The following is a 20,152-nucleotide window of genomic DNA, read 5'->3' as shown; positions in this document are numbered from 1 at the left end:
CTTATTTGCAAAATGGGGGCTTCCCTTGTGGCTCAGCTGGAAAAGATTATGCCTGCAATGCAGGAGACCTGGGTTTGATCCCTGGGTTGGAAAGATCCCCTGGAGAAGGGAAAGGCTACCCACTCCAGTATTCTGGCCTGGAGAATTCCATGGACTGCGCAAAGAGTCAGACATGACTAAGCGACTTTCACTTCACTTTACTTGCAAAATGCAGAATATGAAACTTATCTTACTTTCCCTTTCCTAGTTGTTGTGAAGATCAAATGAGGCAGGGAGAATAGTAATACTTTAAAGAACTTTCTTCTTGTGAGGTTTTTATTAATATTCCTTTGCACAGCAGCTATTTTTTAATTGAGGCATATTTTTATTTATTTAAAAATTTTTATTATTGTGTAGTTGATTTACAATGTTGTCTTTTTAATTTATTCTAATTGGAGGCTAATTACTTTACAATATTTTTTAATTAAGTATTTTAGACAAGTGAAAAGACACAAAATTAAAAGAAGTAACCATGCGACCAACATCCATTTTAGAAATTACAAGACTTATTTGAGGCATTGTACCACTCCACTGACATGGCCTCTCCGTCCCCTTAAAAAGTTACTCTTCAGAATTAGGTTTTTATCATTCCTGCTGCTACTGCTGCTAAATCACTTCAGTTGTGTCCGACTCTGTGCGACCCCATAGACGGCAGCCCACCAGGCTCCGCCATCCCTGGGACTCTCCAGGCAAGAACACTGGAGTGGGTTGCCATTTTCTTCTCCAATGCATGAAAGTGAAAAGTGAAAGTGAAGTCGCTCCATCGTGTACGACCCTTAGCGACCCCGTGGACTGCAGCCTACCAGGCTCCTCTGTCCATGGGATTTTCCAGGCAAGAGTACTGGAGTGGGGTGCCATTGCCTTCTCCGTTATCATTCCTAGTATGTGTTTATTACTTCACTGACTTTGACATTGTCCATTTTATTTCTCTCTTTCTGGTTGTTATCCTTAAAGTTTTAACATCCAAACTGAGCATCACAAAATCTAACATTAGTATTTTTGTCCTTCTTCTGAATAGACCATACATAGAATGCTTGAAGTCCAACAATCTCTTTCATGCTACCTTTTTCAGAATTTTAGTTCTATTTTGTTTGGTTATTACCTTAACTAATTATATTGCCTAGCTATTGTTGATGTGATTTATCCACAAGATCTTTGTTCACCATTCTTTCCTTCCTGTCCGTCTTTTGTTCTGGCTTGCTTTTCTTTTGTCAGAGGGCATCCATGAGCAATTTCCTCAGTGAGAGCTATTAGTGGTAAACATATTAGTCTTTCTTTCTTTGAAAATGACTGTTTCAATCTTATTCTTGAATAATTACCTCTATATTTAATTCTAAGTTGTCAGTTATTTTCTCTCTGTATTTTAAAGCTATTATTCTACAGTCTCCCAGCTTCCCTTTTGTTGACGCGGCCAGGTCTGCTGCTGTGCTGTGGTCGTCAGTGTTCTCTTATAGGTGATGCTTGTCAGTCTGACTGCTTTGTTTAGTCTTATTGTTTCCTTTGGTTATCTGAAGTTTTATAAAGATTGATCCATTTCTTTTATAAACGATGATAAAATAACGATTTTTTTCTATTGTAAAAATGATTTATCCAGCTGTGAATTTCTTTATGTAATTCTAAAGAAATTGTATTAATTGTACTGTATCAGTTAAATTATGTTAATTTACAATGTAAGTAATTACAATTGTGTAATTAATACAATAGAGTTGAGAATTGGTGAATATCATAAAATTTGTAAAATATTCAGCTTTTCTCTTTAAGAATTGGCTCTTTTTCACTCTTTCTCACTTCTCTCCCTTACAACTCTGCTTATATTTTCTCATTCTGCCTTTCATGTCTCTTTACCCTATTTCTATACTTTCTGTGAAAAGTGCTGTGTTGCATTCTTGGTGGTTAGTTATATCTGTTAATATTCCCTGGGGCCAGGAGTTCTCTGATGGTCCAGAGAATTAGTACTTAGTACTCCCACCCCAAAGGATGTCTGCCTGTGAATGGATTCTTTCTTTAGTCACTGAGTTTATAATTTCAGTGATCATACACATATATCACATATATGTATGTACACATATAAATTTTTAGAAGTTAATTCTTTTTAAAATCTCCCTGACCCCTTTTGATAGAATCTTTTAAATTTGTTACATTTTTGAGTGCTTTTTCAATGTTAAAAAAGCACTTAAAATGTATGTATTTTGTCATATACATTGGAAAATTCTATTATCCAAAGTTGTTATTAGCCTTATTCCAGTGTTGTTTTACTGCTTACTCTCACAGTTCCTTGTTTCCTTTTTTTTTCTTTTTCCTCTCCCCACCCTGCGCCTTTTTTTTTTTTTTCCCCTTGGTAATTGTGGATTGTGAACTCATTTTCAGTACCAGTTAGCTATGGGAATCTTACAAAGCCTGGCCTAAGAGTGTGCTTGTTTAGACCAGCACTTGTCAATAGAAATTTCTGCAATGATGGAAATATTTTCTATGTCTGCTGTCCAGTAGGGTAGCCACTAGTCACATGTGACTGTTGAGCATTTGAAATGTGGCTAATTTGAAAACCTGAACTTTAATAGAAAAATCTGATTTAGTCACATCTGGCTAATGGTATACTTACTGGATAGCACAGGACTTTTTGCTTCTTCTAGGTACATTTTGAAACTACTAATTTGAGGCCACTTTGTGTTACTATTTAGCCTATAGCATCTATCCCATGCTACAAAGATGAATAGATTTGATCTGTAACTGTCAGTATAGGCCTGTGGTTAAACAAATTCAGAGTATGTTTTTATACATACAAGAGAGGTGCATTCCTGATCTGTCTTCCTTTTCTGCTGGGCAGATGAATTTTTAGCCCATACTTTCCCCAATTCATGTATGATTCTTTAAGAGTGCAATCTTTATTTAAGGATTCTATTTCTAATCTTGTGAAAATCTTAATTCTTCTTGCCTGAACAGTAAAACCTGATGGTTATTTGGTCATCAATCTCTCATATCTATGATTTTTAGCTCCCTCTTCCTTTTGCTGCCTGCAAATTGTGTTCTATAAGCTCAGATATTTATTTGATGAAATGGGTTTGTTATATTTTATCTGACATTACTCATTGTTATGAAATAGGCAGGTATCAGGACATTTACTCTTCCTTACTGCTGAAAATGGAAGTGTCTCCAGTTCCTCTGACTAATTTTTTGTAGTGGAAGACAGACACTGGAAGCCTTTCATATTTGGTGTAAGGAGTGATATTTGTTGGTAGTTAAATAACAGAATAGAAAAGTAACTAGGTCTTTTTAAAGGGCCATTAAGTTCATGAATAAAATAGATGAAATATGATATTTTGTATTGGCAAGTGAATACTGTTAACTTGTTTATTGTTAGGGTTTAACATTCCTTGATTTTGAGCAAGCTGCAAGCATCCTATTCTGCCAGCTGCATCAAGGCTCATAGGATTATTAATTTGTGAGCCACAAATCCATGCTGTGAAGGTTACATTATCTTATTGCAACTGTCCAAGAAATCTGGAAGATAATTATGAGGTTCAGTCATCAAGGCAATAGGTTGTAGACACTGTTGTTTTGATTGTTTTGGGAAAGATGATCTTGATTTGAAGAGTCTCGTGGTGTTAAGTAGTCAATGTATGTTCCATCCCTCTCCATTTTGAAATGCATATATGAATTAGATGCTAACACAGAAAAAACGATTATGTAATACAAAAAGAGAAGGCTATGGGTAGTTTGTATTGGAAAGAATGTAGGACTACTCTCTGGCTAATAAAAACAGGGAAAGGCTGGCAGTGATGTCTCTTTTCATGAATCTTAATTTTATTCTCTCAGCACTATCATTGTAATTACCAGTATACACTGAACAATTAACATATTCTAGGTACTGTTCTAAAAGCTTATTAGTTTTTCTTTTTAACCCTTCACCCACTCTATAATGTATGTTCCATTATAATTTCTATTTTCCATTGAGAACCTAGGAAAAAATCCTAGGGATTGAGGGGTTGAGAAACTTGCTCAAGATCACATACTAATACTCAGTGAGACTCCGTTTGAACTCAGACTCTGGTGCCGTACTCTTACCCATTGTGTGCCATTTTAGAAATACTCTAATGTTGTATACATTGATTTCTGTAACTGCAGAATTGATGGTACAAGTGAATGTTTTGGGGCTTCCCTGGTGGTTCACATGGTAAAGAATCTGCCTGCAATGCAGGAGACCCAAATTTGATCCCTGGGTTGGGCTGATACCCTGGAGAAGGGAATGCCTGGCTACCCACTCAAGTATTCTTGCCTGGAGAGTTCCATGGACAGAGGAAACTGGTGAGCTACACAGGTGGTTTTTTGTTGTTGTAATAAGGTGTTTTAAATTTTCTTTTTCACATAGCAGGATGTCAGCATGCTGGTTCAATGATGCTGTCAGGGATCTAGGCTCTCTTACTTTCCTTCCTTCCATCCTTAGCATGTTTTGTTTTAATCCTCAGGCTTGCCTCATGCTTGCAAGATGACTTCCATGCTCCAGACATCACATTCCTGTTCAAAGTAGAAAGAAGGCAAAAGTGGCAACTAGGTCTGTGCCTTTAATGGGGATAGAAAAGACTTTCCCTGAAGCCTTCAGAGTCAAGCTCTTCTGTCTCACTGGAAAGTATTGTATCACACAGCCACCCCTGGCTGCAAAGGATATTAGAAAAGTGATTGTTTCACCTTTTTCAAACTCTTTAGTAGAAGATAGACAAGGAAGGAATTGGGAATGAGTATTGAGATAGTTAAGTAAGTGTCTGTTACATTGTGGTGTTGGAAACTTAGAATGATTGGAATCTACTTGATGAAATGAATTTTCTGGGACTCACCTGGGTGGGAGCCTGGAAGGCCCACTTGCTTTAGCTCTGCCTTCTGCTTGTTTGTATTGGTGAGGACCCTGAGGACTTCAGTCTGTAGTATGAACATGTGTGCACCAGCTGGTGGCTGGGATCTGGAATTGGTCTTGATGTTCTAACATCAGGTTTCTGAAATGGAATACCTAGTTTTCACCTATTTTCTCAGTGTTATGGTTACTCTCTAAGTGCCAAAGAGTATCTCTAATTCCCGGGGCCGGAGTTCACCTTTGTTTCTTGTCTGTAATTCAAACCATCCTTGGTACCCCAATGTGCTGGGCTTTGGTTTGGACACCTGTGTTAATTTTATGCGGGCCTTTCCCCTTGACACTCTTTACTAAATCATGACACCATCACTGCCAAGGAGCTCTTTCTGCCTGGCTGCCTCTTATGGCTCCCACCTGTGTATTAATCAAGATGCCACCAGGGCAGTTCCAGGTTCAACATGACTTGGGGATACTGTTGATTTTTATGTCTTCTTCTCAGGCTTTCATTTTCCTAAATTTAACATCTTATTTGTCTTTTTGTTACATGCGTCACGGCAAAGGTTGCCCAAAGCTGTATTAGTTTTGATGACTTACTCTGTCCTGTGTCCACACCTTCCTAGGCCTGAGGCGGAAATGCCCAATAGACTGCTTGAGTCCTAGTCTCTTCCAACTGTAGCCAATTTTAACATGGCCTGGGAGTTCCCTGATGATCAAGATACCTTGCAAGCCTCACTTTCTAGTATCTAAAATTCCACAACTAACAAGTTGTTCCTCATTTTAGTCAGTTTAACAAGGAATTCTTGGTACCTACTGGGTTCTAGGTCCTGTGGTAGGAATGCAGTTACATAATACATCAGGAGCTACATTACCTGCCAGCAGAGAAGACCAAAATCAACACAGTATATCAACAATGTGAAGGTGTTATGAAAGAGGTAACACACAATGGAAATGCAAGAGGGTCTAATCTAACCCAGGGAGTTCAAAATACCTCACTGAGGGACAGGCTGGGACCTCTAGGGAGAAGGGGAAGGTGGGTCAGGCAGCCTGCAGGGCCAGGAGAAGGGCAAGTGTGGTAGATACAGGGAACTGAAGGAGGCTGGCTTCATGGGTGAGCAAACACAGCGTCCTGCCTTCAGGAAGACGTCACCTTTGGTTTAATGCTCTGCTCTCGCCATCTTGAAATTCTTAGTAGTAATGTTGAACATGGGGCCCCATGTTTTCATTTTGCACTGGGCCCCACAAATTCTGAAGCCAGCATGACTGAGAGGAATCCAGTGTGCTGAAGGGTGGCCATCTGGGGTCAGTTGGTGGAGAGAAATGCCTGTCAAAAGGTGACAAAAACTACCTCTTATTCAATCTTTTATATTCAACAATTATTTAATGACTACTGCACATACCTGGGAGAAGGAAATGGCAGCCCACTCTACTGTTCTTGCCTAGAGAATCTCGTGGACAGAGGAGCCTGGTGGGTTGCTGTCCATAGGGTCACACAGAGTCAGACACGCCTGAAGCGACTTAGCATGCATGCATTGGAGAAGGAAATGGCAGCCCACTCCAGTATTCCTGCCTGGAGAATCCCAGGGACAGAGGAGCCTGGTGGGCTGCTGTCTATGGGGTCACACAGAGTCAGGCACAACTGGAGCAACTTAGCAGCAGCAGCAGCAGCACATACCAGACACTCTGGCAGGTACTGGGAAACTATAGGGAACAAAATCGAGGAATACAAATCGCTGCTCTCATGGTGCTTATTTTCTTGTGGGGGAGACTGACAGTAATAGATGTAATGTGTCAAATAACAAGTGCTCTGAAAAAGAAATGTAGTAGAGCAGGAAGAAATGCTGGGGGGATACAGCATGTGTGTGCTGTTTTACATGGGTTGGTCAGAGAAGGTGTTGTTCTGTCGTAATAGACAGAACATGTGGTAGAGGGGATCATGTGGGATCCTTGTAGACCACTGTAAGTAAGGACTTTGGATTTCACCCTGAGTAAGACAGGAAGCCGTTGAAGAGTTTCCAGCAGAAGAATGACACGCTTATTTATAGCTTCCAAATGTCATTCTGAGGTGTATATTGAGAAGAGAGTGATGGCAGACAAAGGCATAACCAAGAAAATCCATTATGATGCTATTATAAAAGTTGTGCACAAGAGGCTGGTGGCCTCATTAGAGTTCTAGTGGAAAAAGTCACAAGAAGTGGTTGGCTTCTTGGATAGATACATCATGATGTTGATAGGATTTGTTGATGAGATGGAATTTAGCATTTGAGAGAGTGAACTTGAGGTTGCCCTCATATTAGCTGTTTCTGTGTTAGTGTGAATAAACTTATCTAATCCTTTCCTGAAAGCAAATTTGATAAAGGAGATAAAAAAATTCAAGAATTTGCAAAGGAAACAGAAAGGAAAGTTTGGAAACAGTTTGGAGAAATAGCATATGCTTACAGTTTTGGTTTACTAACTTTTATGAGAAAACTAGTGAAATTACATTTTGTTCATATTGTCCATAGGACTGAAACAAAATATTAGTATAAAGCTTGATAGAAATAAGATTGAAAAGGACCCCCAGAAAAGGAATAGGAAATATTGAGCTTGCTGAACTGCATGATCTTTAGAGTAATTTTTTCATTTATGCTAAGAGTTCTCAAATGTTGTCTGACAGCAGATACTGGCCTAGTTATATTGGAGTCACCATCAGCATTTGTTAAAAATAGAGATTCTTGGGATCCATCCCTCCCAAATTCTGATATACAACTACATTTTTTGGGTGTATTGTCTTATAGTGTGTGTTAGTCACTCAGTCATGTCTGATTCTTTGTGATACAATGGACTGTAGCCCATCAGGCTCCTCTTTTCATGTAATTCTCCAGGCGAGAATACTGGAATGGGTTGCAATTCCCTTCTCCAGGGGCTCTTCCTAACCCAGGGATGGAACCTCCTGAATTGCAGGTAGATTCTTTGGCATCTGAGCCACAAGAGAAGCCCCCAATTGTTTGATAATGTGTCCTTTATTGATAGAATACATAGGTATTTGGGAAAATATTGGTTTATAATACCTTTATTTATTTCTTCATTTTTGGTTGTGCTGGGTCCTCATTGCTGTGTGTGGGCTTTCTCTATTAGCTGGCACTATTCATTGAAAAAGACCCTGATGCTGGGAAAGACTGAGGGCAAGAAAAGAAGGGGGCAACAGAGGATGAGACGATTGGATGGCATCACTGACTCAATGGACATGTGTTTGAGCAAACTCAGGGAGACAGAGAAGGACGGGGAAGCCTGGCGTGGTGCAGTTCATGGGGTCGCAGAGTTGAACATGATTTAGCGAGTGAACAACAACAAATCTCTAGTTGCATATGTGGGCTTCTCATTCAGGTGGCTTCTCTTATTGTGGAGCACTGCTTGAGGCACAGACTTCAGTAGTTGTCACATGTGGATTTAGTTTCCCTGAGGCATATGGGATCTGTCTTTCTGGACCAGGAATCGAACTTGTGTCCCATGCATTGGCAGGTGGATTCTTAACCACTGAACCACCAGGGAAGCCCCATAATACTTCTTTAATACTTAATCAAAATATTGTCAAGAATATTCTGGATAGTCAAGAAAGCAAAAAGTCAATTAGTACAGAAATTCTGTGCATAATGAGTAAGTCAGGGATTTATAGGATGTGGGATTAAAATCTATTAGTCTCCATACCTTTTAAAGCTTGAGGAAATTAAAAAAAAAAACCTATTTGGCACAATAGTTTGATTGCATTTCCCTTTTTTTTTTGAGAATATAATAGTGTATTTTAGCTAGCAATTCCTGTTGACAGTGATCTCTCAAACCTTTAAATGTAACATTTCATGTTCTGATTTCTCTTGCTGTTGTGAGATTCTATGCCCCTTTTAACAGCCATTCCATTGTAGGTAGTCTTTACCTTTGTTCTATTTCAAGAGTTTTGTTTTTGTTAATTTTTTTCAGTTTTCCTACTGAAAACTGTCTTGTCATAAATTTCTTTATTTTTAATCTTGATAGGGATGTATTAATATATGAATCTATATTTTTGCATCTATATGTAAAAACTTCTATTATGATTTTAATATGATTTTAATTCTATTATGATTAATAAAACTTCTATTATTATTTAAAATATTTTCTCTTCAGCATTCTTACTTAGGTAGTACATGTACTGACAAGGTTGTCTTGGCAACTTGCTTAAGGGTGAAGAAAGAACACTGGATTAAACAAAAATATGGATTCTAGAACCAGCTCTGGAACTAACTTGCTTTGCTAGTGGTGTGCTGGGACTGGTTGGAATTTGCTCAGAATGGCCTGTGAGAACATGTCATGAACTTCTCAGGCATCCTGACAGCCAGTTTAATATAGCCCATGTTAAATGATGCAAATATACAATTAAGTAAACTATATTAAAACAAAGGTAATGAATACTGAAAAGTCACCATTTCCTAATTATTTTTCTATATTTTACTATTGTTGCCTGTGATCCTCCATGTGTGTGATAGAATTGCTGTGTAATGGTTCTTTGGACTGAAATGTGTCCTCAAGTTCATACATTGAAGCCTGCACCCCAATGTGGCTGCATTTGGAGATAGGTAAGGACATAATTAAGGTTTAATGAGGTCATCAGGGTGGGGTCCTGATAGGTTAAGATTAGTGTCCTTAAACGAAGAGACAGCAGAGATCTAGCACTCTCTCTTTCTGCCCCATGAGGTCACGGAGAGAAGGGGGCTGCTTGCAAACCACGAAAACTCTCACCAAAAACCAAGTCAGCTGGCACCTTGGTCTTCGACTTCTCAGATTCTGAAAATGTGAAAAAATAAGTTTCTATTGTTCACATCACCCAGGCTGTGGCATTTTGTTACAACAGCTTGAGCAGGCTAAGACAAGTGATGCTCTACTGTGCATTTCTTCCCGACGCCACACGCACTGCCGTCATGTCAGTAACTTGAAATTGGCCATGCTGTAAGTAGTTACAGCACAGAAACTGGCAAATGATATAAATCAAAGTGTATTTGATTTGTTGTTTTATCGATTGTCTAGATCAGGATTTGACAAACATAGAACAAAACCATGAAGCAAAACCAGCCCAGGCCTGGTTTTACATGGCTACAGAGCTAGGCATGCTTTTTACATTTTTATGAGGTTATAACAACAAACAAACTAAACAAACAAACAAACAAAAACACACCACACACACAGAGGAGAATATCTGATACAGATATATATGGCATTCAAATCCTAACATATCTGACTGTTCACAGAATATGTTTATTGATTCCTGAACTAGACTAAACACGGTGATGAAGGAAGTGTTAATAATAGAGCAAATGCAATAGCTTTTCATTTGCGTAGTAGTTACCTTGTGAATAGTACAAAAAATAGAGGAAATAGTCTTCTTGGATTTAAAAATTATTTTCCAAATAAGGAAGAACATCTCTCAGCATAAAATGAATGAAGTTTTGAAATACGTCTTTGCTGTTTTATCTTACTCATTAAATAAGAATATGAACCAACATTCTTTACAACTTTACTTCTTCATCAGTTGCAATAACAGGTTGGCTATGGATTCGGGAATTCAGAGAAAATCAACAAAAGTATTCTGTGAAACTCAGCTGGCTATATAGAGTTTGTAATAAAGACTATGGTGTATTTTATTGTTTGTAGTACTCCACATCCTACATTTGGAGAAGGCAATGGCAACCCACTCCAGTACTCTTGCCTGAAAAATCCCATGGGCAGAGGAGCCTGGTAGGCTGTAGTCCATGGGGTAGCTAAGAGTCGGACATGACTGAGCAACTTCACTTTCTCTTTTCACCTTCATGCATTGGAGAAGGAAATGGCAACCCACTCCAGTGTTCTTGCCTGGAGAATCCCAGGGACGGGGAAGCCTGGTGGACTGCCGTCTATGGGGTCGCACAGAGTTGGACATGACTGAAGCGACTTAGCAGCAGCAGCACATCCTACACTACACAACCATAGTGCAGCTATGGCTGCTGCGGGTGGAAAGATCAGCTGGCCGTGAACAGAGCTGAAGAAGCTGTTCAAGCAATGTCAAGTGTTGAACTGGGAGCGGCAACTGAAACATCGGGTGGTCGGAGGTGTGATAGACAAAGGACTGATTACACGGCACTACCTCAACTAGTGGGCGTCCAGTGCATGTGCCAGCATTACCCTGGAAAGAAATGCAGAAAACTCCTGCCACAGATCTGACTTGCCCAGAAAGAGAAAGCAGCCATGGAGCAGAAGCCCCTCCTAAGCCAACCAGGACTAGTGAACCACAGCCCAAATCAAAAAAGAAGACAAAAGGATGTAGACATGGAGGGCCTTGAAGGTAAGAGCTAAATCTGTGTCTCATACCCCTTCCACCAGAAGATTCTCAAGCTGGAGCCAAGAGGACTCTATGCTTATTTCACATGATTTTGGAGAAAGCCTTACTCCTTTTCATTCTCCACATATTCCTCTTCCCTAATGGCCTATTGGAAGAGGAAATGGTAACACACTCCAATATTCTTGCCTGGAGAATCCCCATGGAAAGAGGAGCCTGGTGGGCTACAGTCCATGGGATCACAAGGAGTTGGACATGACTGACTAAGCACACATCCTTTATAGCAGTAAGAATATGTTAAAATTGTGTGCCTATATATGTCTGTATTAGGTACAGATAGAGTACTATACAATTAATTATTTTAAGCTTAATTATTATTATTATCTTTGACAAAGGAGGCAAGAATATTCAATGGATTAAAGACAATCTCCTTAACAAGTGGTGCTGGGAAAAATGGTCAACCACTTGTAAAAGAATGAAACTAGAATACTTTCCAACACCATACATCAAAATACACCCAAAATGGATTAAAGATCTAAATGTAAGATCAGAAACTATAAAACTGCTAGAGGAGAACATAGGCAAGATATTCTCTGACATACATCACAGCAGGATCCTCTATGACCCACCTCCCAGAATATTGGAAATAAAAGCAAAAATAAACAAATGGGACCTAATTAAAATTAAAAGCTTCTGCACAACAAAGGAAACTATAAGCAAGGTAAAAAGACAGCCTTCAGAATGGGAGAAAATAATAGCAAATGAAGCAACTGACAAAGAATTAATCTCAAAAATATACAAGCAACTCCTACAGCTCAATTCCAGAAAAATAAACGACCCAATCAAAAAATGGGCCAAAGAACTAAACAGATATTTCTCCAAAGAAGACATACAGATGGCTAACAAACATATGAAAAGATGCTCAACATCACTCATTATCAGAGAAATGCAAATCAAAACCACAAAGAGGTACCATTTCATGCCAGTCAGAATGGCTGTGATCCAAAAGTCTACAAGCAATAAATGCTGGAGAGGGTGTAGAGAAAAGGGAACCCTCTTCCACTGTTGGTGGGAATGCAAACTAGTACAGCCACTATGGAGAACAGTGTGGAGATTCCTTAAAAAACTAATACAATTATGTAAAATTTAAAAAAAAAAAAAAAAGATTCCTATCATGGACAAAGAAATACTACTAAAGGCAGAAGAAACTGTCAAATGCCTTAAATATTTGAAAGACATTTCAAAGTAATAATAGATTTGTGGGATTGATTAAAATGTTTTCCAATTAAAAAAAAAAAACCAAAAAAAAACTGGAAATAGAACTGCCTTAGGACCCAGCAATCCCACTGCTGGGCATACCACTGAGGAAACCAGAATTGAAAGAGACACGTGTACCCTAATGTTCATCACAGTGCTGTTTATAATAGCCAGGACATGGAAGCAACCTAGATGCCCATCAGCAGACGAATGGATAAGAAAGCTGTGGTATATATACACAATGGAGTATTACTCAGCCATTAAAAAGAATACATTTGAATCAGTTCTAATGAGGTGAATGAAACTGGAGCCTATTGCACAGAGTGAAGTAAGCCAGAAAGAAAAACACCAATACAGCATCAGATGAGATGAGATCAGTTGCTCAGTCGTGTCCGACTCTTTGGGACCCCATGAATCGCAGCACGCCAGGCCTCTCTGTCCATCACCAACTCCCGGAGTTCACTCAGACTCACGTCCATCGAGTCAGTGATGCCATCCAGCCATCTCATCCTCTGTCTTCCCCTTCTCCTCTTGCCCCCAATCCCTCCCAGCATCAGAGTCTTTTCCAATGAGTCAGCTCTTCACATGAAGTGGCCAAAGTACTGGAGTTTCAGCTGTAGCATCATTCCTTCCAAAGAAATCCCAGGGCTGATCTCCTTCAGAATGCACTGGTTGGATCTCCTTGCAGTCCAAGGGACTCTCAAGAGTCTTCTCCAACACCACAATCCAAAGTATCAATTCTTCGGCGCTCAGCCTTCTTCACAGTCCAACTCTCACATCCATACATGACTACTGGAAAAACCATAGCCTTGGCTAGACGGACCTTTGTTGGCAAAGTAATGTCTCTGCTTTTGAATATGCTATCTAGGTTGGTCATAACTTTCCTTCCAAGGAGTAAGCGTCTTTTAATTTCATGGCTGCAGTCACCATCTGCAGTGATTTTGGAGCCTGGAAAAATAAAGTCTGACACTGTTTCCCCATCTATTTCCCATGAAGTGATGGGACCGGATGCCATGATCTTCGTTTTCTGAATGTTGATCTTTAAGCCAACTTTTTCACTCTCCTCTTTCACCTTCATCAAGAGGCTTTTGAGTTCCTCTTCACTTTCTGCCATAAGGGTGGTGTCATCTGCATATCTGAGGTTATTGATATTTCTCCTGGCAATCTTGATTCCAGCTTGTGTTTCTTCCAGTCCAGCATTTCTCATGATGTACTCTGCATAGAAGTTAAATGAACAGGGTGACAATATACGCATACTAATGCACATATATGGAATTTAGAAAGATGGTGACAACAACCCTGTATGCGAGACAGCAAAAAATACACAAATATATAGAACAGTCTTTTGGACTCTGTGGGAGAGGGCGAGGGTGGGATGATTTGGGGAATGCCATTGAAACAGGTATAATACCATATTTGAAATGAATCGCCAGTCTAGGTTTGATGCATGATACTGGATGCTTGGGGCTGGTGTACTGGGATGACCCAGAGGGATGGTACGGGGAGGGAAGAGGGAAGGAGGTTCAGGATAGGGAACACGTGTATACCCATGGCAGATTCATGTTGATATATGGCAAAACCAATACAATATTGTAAAGTAATTAACTTCCAATTAAAATAAATTTATATTAAAAAAATAAACTTATTGGCTTAAACTATTCTGAAAGAGATAGGAATACCAGACCACCTGACCTGCCTCTTGAGAAACCTATATGCAGGTCAGGAAGCAACAGTTAGAACTGGACATGGAACAACAGACTGGTTCCAAATAGGAAAAGGAGTACGTCAAGGCTGTATATTGTCACCCTGCTTATTTAACTTCTATGCAGAGTATATCATGAGAAACGCTGTGCTGGAAGAAACACAAGCTGGAATCAAGATTGCCAGAAGAAATATCAATAACCTCAGATATGCAGATGACACTACCCTTATGGCAGAAAGTGAAGAGGAACTCAAAAGCCTCTTGATGAAGGTGAAAGAGGAGAGTGAAAAAGTCGGCTTAGAGCTCAACATTCAGAAAATGAAGATCATGGCATCCGGTCCCATCACTTCATGGGAAATAGATGGGGAAACAGTGGAAACAGTGTCAGACTTTATTTTTTTGGGCTCCAAAATCACTGCAGATGGTGGCTGCAGCCATGAAATTAAAAGACGCTTACTCCTTCGAAAGAAAGTTATGACCAGCCTAGAGAGAATATTAAAAAGCAGAGACATTACTTTGCCCACAAAGATCTGTCTAGTGAAAGCTATGGTTTTTCCCATAGTCACGTATGGATGTGAGAGTTGGACCATAAAGAAAGCTGAGTGCCGAAGAATTGTTGCTTTCAAACTGTGGTGCTGGAGAAGACTCTAGAGAGTCACTTGGACTGCAAGGAGATCAAACCAGTCAGTCGTAAAGGAAATTAATCCTGAATATTCATTAGGACTGGTACTAAAACTGAAGTTCCAAGACTTTGGCCACCTGATGTGAAGAGCTGACTCATTGGAAAAGACCCTGATGCTGGGAAAGATTGAGGGCAGGAGGAGAAGGGGAAGACAGAGGATGAGATGGTTGGATGGCATCACTGACTCAATGGACGTGAGTTTGAGCAAACTTCAGGAGATAGTGAAGGACAGGGAAGCCTGGCATGCTGCAGTCTGTGGGGTTGCAAAGAGCTGGACATGACTTAGCAACTGAACAACAACAACAAAGTCCTTGTTGATCGTCTGTTTTTTATATAGCAGTGTGTATATATTAATCCCAGTTTCCTAATTTATCCATCCTACCTGCATGTCTCCACTTTAGTAAGTTTGTTTTTAAAATCTATGTCTATTTTGTAAATAAGCTCATTTACATAATTCTTTTTAAACTTTAGACCTCATGTGAGTGATATCCTATAATATTTGTGTTCCTCTATCTGTTTTATTTGTAAGTAAGATAACTGCTAGGTCCATCCATGTCTGTGCAAATGGCATTATTTTGTTCTTTTTTATGGCTGAGTAATATTCCACTGTGTATATATACTGCATTTCTTTATCCATTCGTCTGTTGATGGACATTTAGGTTGCTTCCATGTCTTGTCTATTGTAAATAGTGCTTCAGTGAGCATTGGGGTGCATGTATATTTTTGAATTATATTTTTATTTAACTTTCATATTCCACCTGAGGATATTAGTACCAACTATTTTCTCTACCTGAAAATTCTTTTTCCAGATCTCTGCTTGGCTGGCTGCTTCTTACCAACTCATATGTCACTTTCTAACACAATTCTTCCCTGAAAACTCTAGTCCCTCCCTAACTCTCCTTGATCTGTTAGCCTGTTTCACTTTATCCCATGAATTTGTTACTGAAATGAAATTTGCAGGCCAGTGGGAAGGGGTAGAGCAATGTAACTCAAAGTGTGGTGTGTGAATTAATACTGTTCTGCAGATGTTTTTTCCTGGTCTATGACAGGGAAAGGAGTTTACTTCTGCATGTAAATCAATGAAATCACTAAGTATGCTGCTTATTTTAGATGACTTTTTTGTTCGCTTCTCTATTTGCATTATGGTTTTTGCGGCAAAACTTTATCTGTGAAGAAATCACACTCTGGAATAAACTTCTTGTGGACTGTAAAAAGACTTGTTCAAAACAACCATTTTGAGTTAACACAGAGGATGAGAAAGGGTTGAAGAATCAAGGAGGTGAGGAGGAGTAGGGTGAGAACTGATGGGAAAGAGATGATATCAGAGGTGAATGGAAGGCCTTAAGTTTACAGGGAAGGGTGCATGCTCTGGAAACCTCAGGTTTGTTTGTTTTTTAAAGCACATATTTACTCTCCCTTTGCATGCATGCTAAGTTGTCGTTTTAGTCGTGTCTAACTCTTTGTGACCCTATGGACTGTAGTCCACCAGGCTCCTCTGTCCATGAGATTATCCAGCAAGAATAAAGGAGTATGTTGTCATGCCCTCCTCCAGTGGATCTTCCCTTACCAGCGATTTAACCGGGGTCTCTTATATCTCTTGCAGTGGCAGGCGGGTTCTTTAACACTAGCACCACAAGGGAAGCCCACTCTGCCTTTAGTTGTATTTAAAAAACCCATAAAGAAACAATTACCACTGCTGGATGATTTTCTAGATAGGGGACAATCCAGCATTCTGGGGAAGATCTGTACCAAGATCTCTTAAAAATCTCCAACATCATCATTGCTAACTGGGTCCGTTTTTATTGTATAAAACAAAAAGATGCAATAATATAGCATGTTTGGCTTTACTGAGTCCCCATGCAGGGGATAACAGAGGAAAATCCTTCTCTAAAAGGCATGAGATTGGAGGGTAGCAATTCTCTAAGGTAGTCTGGGATCACCTCTGAACCTACAGAGATCTTCACTGACCTAATTCCATTGGTATACACCTTTCTTTGGCTCCAGATGATACAAAGTCTGCTTCAGAGAGGGGCTCAGCTCTGTTTCAGTGGATGCAACAAATGTTAGTAGTTTTGTAAAAGTTGTGTAATGTAGTATTTTTAGTGATACTGAAGTAACATGATTACTTCAAATATAATGGAAAATACAGATAAAATATGCATCAGAAAGAATTTCCTTCTAATCCTGCCAACCTAAAATTATAACACATATTTTCATGTATTTCCTTCCAGCTTTTTTTCTGTTTACCCCCTTTAAAAAAAATGCAGTTGACATCACTGTGTGAATATTTACACCTTTTCAAAAACACTAGGCATCACATCAAAGGCATTTCTCTATGTTCTTAGAATTCTTTGTAAACATCAAGGGAATGATTGCCCAATATCCTATCATGAGGATAGAAGTAATGAAAACAGTCCACTATTTGTGGACTATTAGGTTGTTTTAATTTTTTCCTTCTTATTTGTATGAGTTGAAAAACATCTTCTGATTCATCTTTGTATTCCTTTTGAAGGAACTGAATCATATGAATGAAGTGGGTGTGTGCAAATGTGGCATTGCATATCAAAGCTCTGTAGTCCTCTAATCTTTGCCCTGCCCTTCTGTCCCTGCTTCAGTTACCTTTGTGCTCTTGGAGCCATGCATCTGTTGCTCATGCTGGCTTGACCCCCTTTTGATATGAGCATTGAGAAGGATCTGGTGTACACTTAACAGGGAACTTTTATGTCTGCTTGGACCCTGGAATTTCTCTGACAATAGTGTTTGCCAGTCTTGGTCTTTTGCCCTCATAGTCAGTCTTGGGTAAAAAGACAAGAGTGAGCAGTTCCCCAGTTTCAGTGGAAATTCAGCTGTACCTGTGTTTTCATGGTGAAAGCTTAACACACTTATCCCTCATATTATCTTGGGTCATTAGAAAAAATAATTTTTCTCTGACCTAATATAATTTCTAAGCCATTATACAACCTCTTTGCAGTATGAATTCATAATAGACTTTAAAATCCAAAAGGATGCAGTTGTGAGCAAAATGATGAAAGGAGAGAGGAAAATGGAATTGTCAAGGTCAGTAATCAATGCTCTTGCTTTAAAGCCAGTGTTCCCTGCCATGGCTGCCCAGCTTTTTCGTTTCAACTTTGTTGTTCATTATTTATGAAATAGCTGGGCCCCTTTACATACCTATCAACAAACCACAGTGTGATATTACATTGAAAGAATTTAAAGGACTCTTTTGATCATAATTTGGACATAGTCTAGTGAAGAGAATGGTGGCATTTGAGTAAAAAGGCTTAAACTAGCTGACTGAAAACTATATTATTGATGTATCACTGCGTGGTTCTCAGTAAGTCTCTTAGCTTTGTGGGTTTTTATTTTTATTTATTGAGGTATAATTTATTTACAATGTTGTGTTAGTTTTATATAGACATCAAAGTGATTTAGTTATACATATATACATATATATTCTTTTTCAGGTTATTTTCCTTTATAAGTTATTGTAGGATATTAAGTAAAGTTCCTTGTGCTTTATAGTAGGTACTTGTTGATTGTGTATTTTGTGCATAGTGGTGTGTATATTTCAAACCCCAACTCCTGATATATCAGCTACTTTAAAACTCATTTTCTACTTCAACAAGATAGGACTAATAATGCCTAATTACTTGCCTCCATTGTTACTCTGAGTTCATACTTAACTGTGGTATAAAAATGTAAACAATTATTTTCAATCTGGAAATAAATTATACTTTACTGAAAAAAAAATGCAAAGAGTTAACATTAACACTAATATAATATTGTGTCATTAACATGTGAATGTTGAGTATATACTGAGTTCAGCTTTTAGGCTGGCTTTAGAGAGCAACTAGTCAAGGGAAACCAAGCTTTATTTCTCAGCAGGCATGGGCTGGGTGATTGGCACACCTCACTTTTCGTAAAGCATACAATCACTCTGGAGAAACTGTGGTTCAGAGGGAATGTGCAAATTGCTCTGTTAAGACTGCAGTGCGAGTCCTGGAGGCTGCAGGCTCTATGCGACATCCAAGAGGACTTATGTCAAGATGTATTTCCCAGCACTGCTGCTTCCAGTGCCTGTGTCCCCACTGAGGGCTGCTGCCAACCTACACCTCTGCAGGAGATGCTTCAACACTAGCAGGGGATTTTAAAAAAGTAACCTTTTTGGAATACCTGCCATTTAGTAGCCATCAGACTGCAGTCATTCCCTATAATAAGCCCTTAGGAAATTTAGGGTAAGAAAACAGGATACTGGCTTCAGAGATCAAGCCCTGAGCCTTAAGAGTGGGAGCACCAACTTCAAGATCCTAGCCTAATCCTAGGGAGTATCAAATAGCGAGAACTCACACAAAGGAAACCACTTGAATACAAGACCAGGCATAACCCAATCACCAGTAGCACCCTGTGCAGGAAGCCTCATCTAAACAACAAACAAAACAAAAATACAAACCCAATCTTCAGCACTGGATTACTACCTCACTCAGCCTTGCCCATCAAAGGAAAAACAAAAAACAAACAAAAACTCAGTACAAATCTTACCCTACGTGAAGCTTACACAAACCACTGGACCAAACTTAGAAGAGCAGAAACCAAAAGGAAGAAAGAATTCAACCTTGAAGCCTGGGAGAAGGAGACCTCAAACACAATAAGTTTAAAAAAATAAAAATAATGAAAAGGCAGAAAAATACTACACCAATGAAGAAATAAACTAGAAACACAGCAGTCCAAGTAAATGAAGAGGAAATAGGCAAACTACCTGAAAAAGAATTCAGTATAATGATAGTAAAGATGATCAACAACCTTGAAAACAAAATGAAGAAAATGCAAGAATCAATTAACAAAGACCTAGAAGAATTAAAAAATAAACATACAAACAACACAATTACTGAAATTAAAAAGAAATTAAAAATACTCTAGAAGGAATCAGTAGCAGACTATATGAAGCAGAAGAATGAATCGGTGAGCTGGAAGATAAAATGATGGAAATAACTTCTGGAGAGCAGAATAAAGTGAAAAAGAATGACAAGAACTGAAGACAGTCCCAGAGACCTCTGGGACAATATCAAGTGCACCAACATTCAAATTTTAGGTGTCACAGAAGAAGAAGAGAAAAAGAAAGGGTTTAAAATTTTTTTTGAAAAGATTATAGTTGAAAATTTCCCCAACCTGGAAAAGGAAATAGTCAATCAAGTCCAAGAGGCCCAAAGAGTCCCATACAGGATAAACCCAAGGAGAAACATGTCAAGACATGCTAATCAAACTAACAAAGACTAACCACAAAGAAAGAATATTAAAAGCAGCAAGGGAGAAGCAACA

General features: G+C 39.0%; 1 protein-coding gene and 1 pseudogene across 7 annotated transcripts in view; both read left to right on the top strand.

Annotated features, from left to right (window-relative positions):
- NELL1 (neural EGFL like 1) overlaps window positions 1-20,152 on the top strand; it is a 1,046,196-nt gene that overhangs the window by 398,489 nt on the left and 627,555 nt on the right. The window lies entirely within an intron of this gene.
- LOC112585156 lies at window positions 10,857-11,818 on the top strand (annotated as a pseudogene).

This window comes from Bubalus bubalis, chromosome 5 (assembly GCF_019923935.1).
Source record: "Bubalus bubalis isolate 160015118507 breed Murrah chromosome 5, NDDB_SH_1, whole genome shotgun sequence".
Classification (NCBI taxonomy): domain Eukaryota; kingdom Metazoa; phylum Chordata; class Mammalia; order Artiodactyla; family Bovidae; genus Bubalus; species Bubalus bubalis.
Note: the sequence above shows the minus strand (reverse complement) of the source record. Positions and strands in the feature narration are given on the sequence as shown.